Raw genomic sequence first — 8,235 nt, 5'->3', positions numbered from 1 at the left:
AAGAAAAACAAAAACAAAAACAAAAATGAGAAAACCCCCAGGACTCACTGCTCCTGCAGCAGCCTTGGGGCTTTGGGGGGCTTGTGCAGGGCCACCCACACAGTGCAGGGCAGCAGGGGGCAGTGGGGATTCACCCCTACCGGGCAGGAACTGCTGAGTTCAGGGGTTTTTCTCATTTTTTTGTTTTTTTTTCTTAAAGGGCCAGAGCTGGGGCCGGTGGGGCAGCCATGGGGGGGAGGAGGTGCAGGGGGAGTTGGGGGGCTTGTGGCAGAGCCCCCCATGCAGCGTGGGACAGTGGGGGGGGGCAGCAGAGATCACCCCCTGCCTGGCAGCACCCAGTGAATGGGGTTTTTTTCTTCCAAGTGCCAGGAGCTGGGCAGGTAGGTCAGTCATTACTGGGCTGGGAAAGTGGGCAGGAGATGAAACTGGCCTGGCTGATTCAGCGATTTGGAGATTTGGACGAATCAATTAGGGACAGCGGTTCAAATCACTGAATTGAATCACTGTCCCCTGAATCAACCATATTCAGATCTGAAGCAAATACTAGCCACTTCATACAGGCCTAATGTCCATATCAAACAAGCTATGCAAGGAAGAGATGACTGCTGGATAGATCATCATCTTGCCAGGTTCATTATGAATATCTGGCTTGCTCAAAAACACTGCAATCAGCCAAAATAATATGAAGGACTTTCAACACCATATTTCTTGAAGGTCTGGAAGGATCTCCAACAGTATCTCCATGAAAAGCTTTCTGCCCACAACTGAAGGCAACACTGAGGAACTCTGGAAGTGGTTTAAAAGTGCTGTCTGTGTGGCCTGTATTGAATCCATTGCCTATACCACACATCAGCTCCTCAAAGCCAAAGATCAAAGGAGGATCCAGGAAATAAAAAATTAGTGGTGTTGAGATCAAGCTAAGGAGATTCAGCTCCATGCTTACAAACATGACATGCATATTTTTTTCCAGGCAATAAAACCTATTTACGATTCAACTTCCCACAGCTGTCTTGTGATGCATGGCCTACTCTCTGCTATGGAAAGATCTGCAACTTCTGTGGATAGATCTGGGGCTCAGGGATTGGACTCAAGATCCATCAGTGACCTACAGTAGAGATTATCCTCAAATTGAAGACTGCCACCACTGCAGACTTTGAGAAAGATTTGATGATGTTTTTAGGAAGTTCTTCCCCAGCATGAAGGTCAGCACATCAGAATCAATTTGTCTGAAGATTTAACCAAAATGTGATTCAGGCTGCTATTGCTGGCTGATAAGAAGCAAGCATTACTATTCTGATAGTGATCTAGAGGTGGTAGGTAGAGTGCAGTTAGGCTGTGAAGACCCTGAAGAGTAAAAGCAATCAGTGTATACTTGATATGATAGAGAAGGGGTAATGAGAAGATGGGTGAAAGTCTCAAAGTGATGGGCATAGAACCACACTTAGAACTGAGGTGAGAATGAATGACTACAGCTGTATTTGAGGTGAGTGGGGCCAAAAGGATTAAGAGCAAAGTAAAAAAAAAATGATAATAATGGTGAGATGATGATAGTCTGTGTGGCTGCACAGAAAGGTTATATCTTTGACAAAGCTCAAGGCAGAGATGTATTGAGGAAATCTGCTTAACTCTCTCCCCTATAAATGAGTTTGCCTTGTTCTAATATGGCCAAAACCACTATGCAAATATGAATAGAAAATAGAAGTTGAAGAACCTATTGGATCTCCCCCAGCTGAGATACTAGTATTCAGCACTGAGTCCTGTTCACTAATTGCTGCTGGATGTTGAGAAAGACGCTGTGGCTAGCTATTTCCAGCCTCCCAGCCAACTGTTATGTTGCCCAGTAGAATAAACAGCCTGCAAGTGCAGTTCATTGTAGTCATAGCAGGTGTCTTCAAGTTCTTTCCTTCCTACTCCCAGATGTGCATCAGCTGCAGACATCACACGGATTAACCATTTTGTGCACCTGGAAGTATTAAAAACTAAAATCAATTTAGGATTAATAAAAAACATCCTATGTGTCTGTGGGCTGATGACTCTGACAACTGACTGGAAATTAAAATAACTTTTCAGATATTTTTATCTTGGCAGTCTTCAAACTCATTAGGTTTTTTAGGCACCATTCACTTATTTATCTTGTTTTCCATATTTTTGTTTACCCTGTTTTCCATCTGCCCATCGTTTTTCATTGTAATTCATCTCAACTGAACATTTAACTTCTGTGCCTGTGCTAGGGATACTGATGTATATTAATGTCTTGGAATAATTCTTTAAAATGGAATTTCCTTGTTTGTATCCATTTTTAACACAATTAGACTATTCAGAATGTTTTAACTTCTTTTGTGATTCTTTTGCTGGTGGTGCTAAAAAGGAAAAGCCTATACAAAATACTGGACAGATTTTCTTTTGAAATAGAATAGGGAACTCAACATGTGGCATGTAATGTTAATGCAAAATGAGGAGAAATGCTAAAATGTGGTTGACAAAAGGCCTTGTCTTCAATATAAAGGCAAGGGCTTGCAGAGTAAGTGGTCCCATTTCACTAAATTCCCTGGAAACCAGGGAAGCTGACTGCTTACTAGGGCTGATTTTGACCCTGGATGGGCCAATATATACATTTACATTGTGATCTGAGCAGCTGGGTAAAGCTTGAATTCTTAGATTCATAATACTCTGAATGCTTTAACTGCAGAACTCTAATCACTTCGGGCCATCCAGCATAAAGCTATACCTTAAAAAGGAACATATTGATTTTAGAAGAATAACATCTTCTCTAAGGATTAGTGTTCATGAGGGCGGGTTAGAAAGTGGGAAATATTTTCCTGCAAAATATTTCAAGGAAAATGAAAAACCCAATAAAAACATTCACAATTTGATTTCAATCCAAACTAAAATGAAAATCTGTCATTGAATATAGTCAAAACAAAAATTTCCATTTACAATAATTTTTTCGAAAGGAGAATTGTGAATAATACATTTTTGTATAATTTGGGAAGGGTTTTTAAAATTTTTTTGCATAGAAGTTGTTAACTGGCTATACTGTTTGTATTTTCTATGGATACAAATCATATTACACTGCTAATATTCATCTGTATCCTGATTTTGTATATATTATAAAACAGTTTTATACTTTGCAAAGTATAATTCCATTAAAAATTAGGAGTGTTATATAATGGCTACATGAATTGTACTGTATGCAATTGAAGTAGTTGCTAACTTCTGAAGTTCTACTGAACTCAATGAAACACTATACATTAGCATCAGAGGCATGTTTGTTGGAACATAGTTCAGTGAAAATGTCTATGAACAGTAGTTTCATTTTTTACTAGAGGTCCAGATGATTCTGAATTCTGACACACTGAAAATCTGGAAAAATGCCTGTGGGCTTCCTGTCAATTTACACAAGAGAGACAGGATCAGAATTTGGTTCCTGATGAATGAAAAGGAGAATTTTTTGAGATTTCCAGGTTAACAAGAAAAGGAAGTTACCACAAGAAATGCATAAATGTAGAAGAATGTAGAAATAATATATGCAAAAAGAAATTTTTTAAAACAACATTGCTTCTTTAACTTTAGTAGAATCAAGCAGGGTATTTCACAATGTCAACATGTCATTTTCTAATTTATTTTTTGTGGAGTTTTTTTTTCATAAAAGACAATACTTGTGCTAAGTCCTGTATCCAGAACCAAAGGAAGCTATGGCATCGATATATTTCAAATAACAGATCCTAAATTGAGACAAGACTTATTGTAAATTATATAGGTAATCACTTTTGTGAACCACTTCTCTTATTTCTTTTACTCTAGTTGACAAAGTATAGAAAGTATGACTTGGAAGTAATGATTAAACAACATAAGAGAAGTTGGGGAGGTCTGTCTGAGTAGAGAGCTCTTCTATGGATACTTAGGGGGTGAGTATACTGCATTCACTGATACTGAAGCAAAAGCACTAATTGGTATCCTCAGTATTGAAATCCAAATAGTTCACTAGAGGTATCTATTCTGTTTTCCTGATCACCGAACCAGAAAAAACCATCAGCATGATGAGAAGTGTAGCAAACTATGGATGACAGCTTAACATGGACTCCAACCAGTAAGTGCTCTTTGTTCTGGAACATCAGTACTGAGAGCTCCATGGAGAGAATTTCTGGCACTGTGAATAGGAACCGCCCCCTTCCCCAGGATTTCAGCCAGCTGCAGTTTCATTAAAACCTCTCTAACTTTCACATCTTTTCAAGCCATCAAATATTTTAGCTTTCACAATGAAATTGTTGGATCTATAGCAGAGTATTTTTATAGAACTGTGTATGATTTTACAGAGTATTTAGATTTTTAGCTATTTTTCAAGTTGACTTTCCAGTTGATACTATTGCCAGTGACAAAAGAAATGAAGATCAGAGTTCAGCTGAGTTATGCAATCAACCAGAAGTTTGGAATCTTAACTACTATTTATCCAAACTATTCAGATTTCTTGACTATGCAAAATTAGCCTGGAAATTATGATTAGAAGGCCTTATGACATGTCTGATTATCCCCTAATTTTGTGTACTATGAAAATACTTAAACAGGTGACAGCAAAACAAATTAAATAATAGTTTTACTCAGAAGATCCTGAACTCTATAGAACAAGGTTGTCAAACTTACTTGGCCACTGGGGCCAGATCTGGAATGCGGACTCCTTGGGGCTGGATCTGGACCTGCAAGCAGTGGCAAAGCAAGTGGTAATGAGGTGAGCAGTGTCTAGGAGCTACTGGGGTTAATACAGCTGACACAGCCCCAAACAGGGCTCTGTACTCCAGATTTCAGCAGCAGGCCCTTCCCCTGAATTGCTAGCCACTCAAGGTGCCCTGCCAGCCAGGTGTCATGACCCCACGTGCCTGGGCTGTATGTTTGACATCCCTGCTATAAAAAGGTTTATTTTATTTTCAGTGTGCAACTTTATTAAAACTTCCCAAAGCTACTTCAACCCTTAATATATTTTCTGGTATTTCCAGTATAATACATTGTTTTTGAAAAGCCAGAATGAAGAAAAAATATTTTGCCAGACTTATCACTGCATAGGGCAGGGACAGAGCCTAATCCTTAAATGACTCATCCTCTCTTTCCTGCAGAACACAAGCTGAATCTCTAGCTGCTGCTGAAGACTGGTTTCCAATGGTGGATCAGTGATTTTGAAAACAACAAAAGTGTCTGAGCTAAAGAAATAAAGAGGCTGTGAAATGGAGATACCAGAAACAGCTAGGAGACAGCAACTATTTTATAAAAAGATTGGCTTGATTAGTGGAACACCCAGACCATTATAAAGGAGAGATAATTGTTAATACCTATGGAGTGTGAACTCTATTAAAAGTCAACTGACTCCTCAGTTGCTTGAACAGTAATAGCACAGCTGCTGTACTTGGAGCAGGAATCAAACCAGGTGTTAGCAATACTGGCAGGAAATTCCCCACTTAATACATGCATCCCAATTTTGGGGTGATATTTTTTTGGGAAAAGTGCATGTTGTACTTATAGTATAATGTACCAAGCTGGGTATTAAACAAATCTGTAAGCACTCCAGAGAAAATCAGACTAGACTCCCACCTCCCAAATCTTAATCCTAGAAACCCATAGCAATGAGCATGAGGCTAAGCGTGTGTACAAGCCCTAATAGTTCTTGCTGAGGAGGGATATTTTCACACTGTTTCAAGACTTCTTCTTGAGTATCTAGACCAGGGTGGTCTAACTTCTAAGCCCCCAGGCACCATGCTATGGCGCTGCAACAATCAAGCCACAGACCAAAGGGCCACACAGACACTCCTTACCACAAAGCCTCCACCCCAACAGAAAATGGGAGCTGGAGAAAGAGGGGAGGAACCCAGAGAATCTGCTGCTTTTGCAGCCAGAGTGCTGCAGTGAGTGCCCTCTGGGCTCCTGACCAGATGCCGCAGGACACGTGCCATATCTCATGTGTCCTGTGGGCCCACCAGTTGGACATCCCTGATGTAGAGCATAGGATAAAAGGGGACAGGCTGTCAATGGAGCATGTGTCCTTGAATGGACAGGAGCTTAACTGACCAGGCAAAGAGGTATTTATCCACACACTGCTCCTTCACCTTATAGGTTTGGGTAATTAACTGAAGTTAATGGAAAGACTCTCACTGATTTCAATGGGTTTTGGATCAGCTCCAAATTTAGAATTTGGTTCTCTTGCCCTTCTTGTCTTGCTGGTTACTTTTTAGCACGTGTTTTGTAAGTGTAACACTTGGCACCTTCATTTGTAGAGTCGGGCTCCAAATCTTTCATTTTTTGGATGCCATTCAAAGTTCTTTCTTGGTTTTGGTGGAACTCCTTTGACTGAAAAAAAAGTTTCATGAAACTTTCTGCACTTTAAGAAAACCATCAGGTTTCCCACTATGCTAGTAAGCAGGGATCCTTCATAAAAAATTGCAAGTTTTCTGATAATCCCCCCCCCCAAACCATCATTAAAATGAAAGGACCCACCACAGCCCCTCTGGCCCTGCTGGTGCCCCTCACCCCCCCACAATCCCCAACCCCTGGCCCTGCTGGTGCCCCTCACTCACAGTCCCTAGCTCCCCAGCCCTGCTGATGCCTGTCACTCCATCCCCACAATCCTCAGGCTCTGCTGGTGCCCCTCACTCCCTCCCACAACTCCCCAGCCCCACTGGTGCCGCACACTCTCCCCCACAAGCTCCTCAGCCCTGCTCCTGCCCCTCACTCCCCCCCCCCAACCCTCCAGCCTTGCTGGTGGAGGCTCCCAGCCCGCTCCCAGCTCCTGCTCCCCCAGCCCTGCCAGAGGGGGCTCCTAGCTGCCAGGGCTATGGGGTCAGGGACCTGGGTCCCTGGCAGGAGGTAGTGGCTGCTGCAGTGGAGTGGAGGGAAAAAATGTGTTTGGAGGAAAAAATGTGTTGTAAAAATATTCTTACTTTTTTGATTCAGAATTTAAAACATGACAAATGTTAACTGGTTCTAGTTGGTTAACATTTTTTTGGGTAATTTTTAAAAAAGAAATTAAGAAAAATCAAAAGGTAAACATTCAACCGGCTATACTACAGATAGGCTGCATGCTAGTATTGCAATCAAGATGTAAATATCTGGTCTGAGTTTACTTCTGAATCAGAGCAACAGCTCAGGTTCAGCCTCACTGAAGGCACACAAGTTATACATACGAGATTTCAGTGCCAAATGTCATTTTGTGTCTTGACAAGTGAAAATGTAAAAAATATGTTCTATGGCTTTTTTACCATCTTCAGTGAGGACTGGGAAACAAATAAAAAATGGAAAGTAAACTCTTTCTGCCTCTGTGTTGGGTCCCAGAACCATATCTGTAATGGCAAATTTGCTTACAAGGATTTTTGTTTGAACTTCCTACTCTAAAGAGCGTGAGATTTCACGTGCTGGTTTTTGCCCTACTGCACATGCAGTATTTGCTAGTTTTACATCCTGGAAGCTTCTTGTCAAGAGGAATACTGTAATTATGCTGAAGCATCACATTGCGGTAGGCTTGTCACAGTTTGCCGTTCAGCATACAGATGGACCTTTCTTCTGATGGCACATTTTTAATATAAAATGATTTAATTAAAAACTGGACAACATTTGTCAGCAGATACAATTTTTCAGTACAACGGGACAGACTTTCGTACAAAATCAATATAATGCAACAATTGGCATGTAAATTTTTTCCTCTGGGATGCTTGCTGCCTTATTTGACATGCACTCAGAGAGGCTTAGTACAGGTTGGGTTTGAGTTTTGAGCTAAGATTTGGGTAAATTACATTTCTACTTTCTTTCAATTTGAATTTATAAACCATATTCCTTTTTTCCCAATTGTATCTTGGACCAATGGTTTTCAAACTTCCTAAGGTCACAGAACCGTTTCATAACACTTCTTGTGCCACAGAACTGCCACCCCTATCCTAAAGACTGACATGGAGCCTGGTAATGGTGGTGCACCACCCCCTGGCCCTCTTCATTATCACCCCCAATCTCTTTGCAGAGCCCCCAGTGACCAAATGCAAAATCCCAGGCCCCACAAGACACAGTTTGAAAGCTATTGCCTTGGATCATGTATTCCAGGCCTCACAGCCCCAGCTAGACAGGCCTCACAGCCCCAGCTGGTCCTGTCAGACCAACCTGGTGGCCTTCTACGATCAGATCTCCAGATCACCAGATGCAGGGGTAGCAGTGGATATAGTCTTCCTGGACTTCCGGAAGGCTTTTGACACTGTCTCTCACCCC

At 41.4% G+C, this 8,235-nt stretch overlaps 2 long non-coding RNA genes across 6 annotated transcripts in view; one reads left to right on the top strand and one right to left on the bottom strand.

The window, feature by feature from the left end:
* LOC109312041 overlaps nucleotides 1–8,235 on the top strand; it is a 98,043-nt gene that overhangs the window by 60,451 nt on the left and 29,357 nt on the right. For 2 of the 5 annotated variants that reach the window (XR_002101698.1, XR_002101694.1), the window contains exon 1: nucleotides 3,916–4,090. This is a non-coding gene — a long non-coding RNA (uncharacterized LOC109312041). The other 3 variants (XR_002101696.1, XR_002101697.1, XR_002101695.1) reach the window with 3 other exon arrangements.
* The window catches only part of LOC109312042, a 20,112-nt gene continuing 13,330 nt past the window's right edge, over nucleotides 1,454–8,235 (bottom strand). Inside the window, exon 2 of the long non-coding RNA XR_002101699.1 lies at nucleotides 1,454–1,963. This is a non-coding gene — a long non-coding RNA (uncharacterized LOC109312042). The remainder of the gene's footprint in view (nucleotides 1,964–8,235) is intronic.

This window comes from Crocodylus porosus, unplaced genomic scaffold, assembly GCF_001723895.1.
Source record: "Crocodylus porosus isolate Cpor-Errol unplaced genomic scaffold, CroPor_comp1, whole genome shotgun sequence".
Taxonomy (NCBI): domain Eukaryota; kingdom Metazoa; phylum Chordata; order Crocodylia; family Crocodylidae; genus Crocodylus; species Crocodylus porosus.
This window is presented reverse-complemented; position numbering and strand designations above follow the sequence as displayed.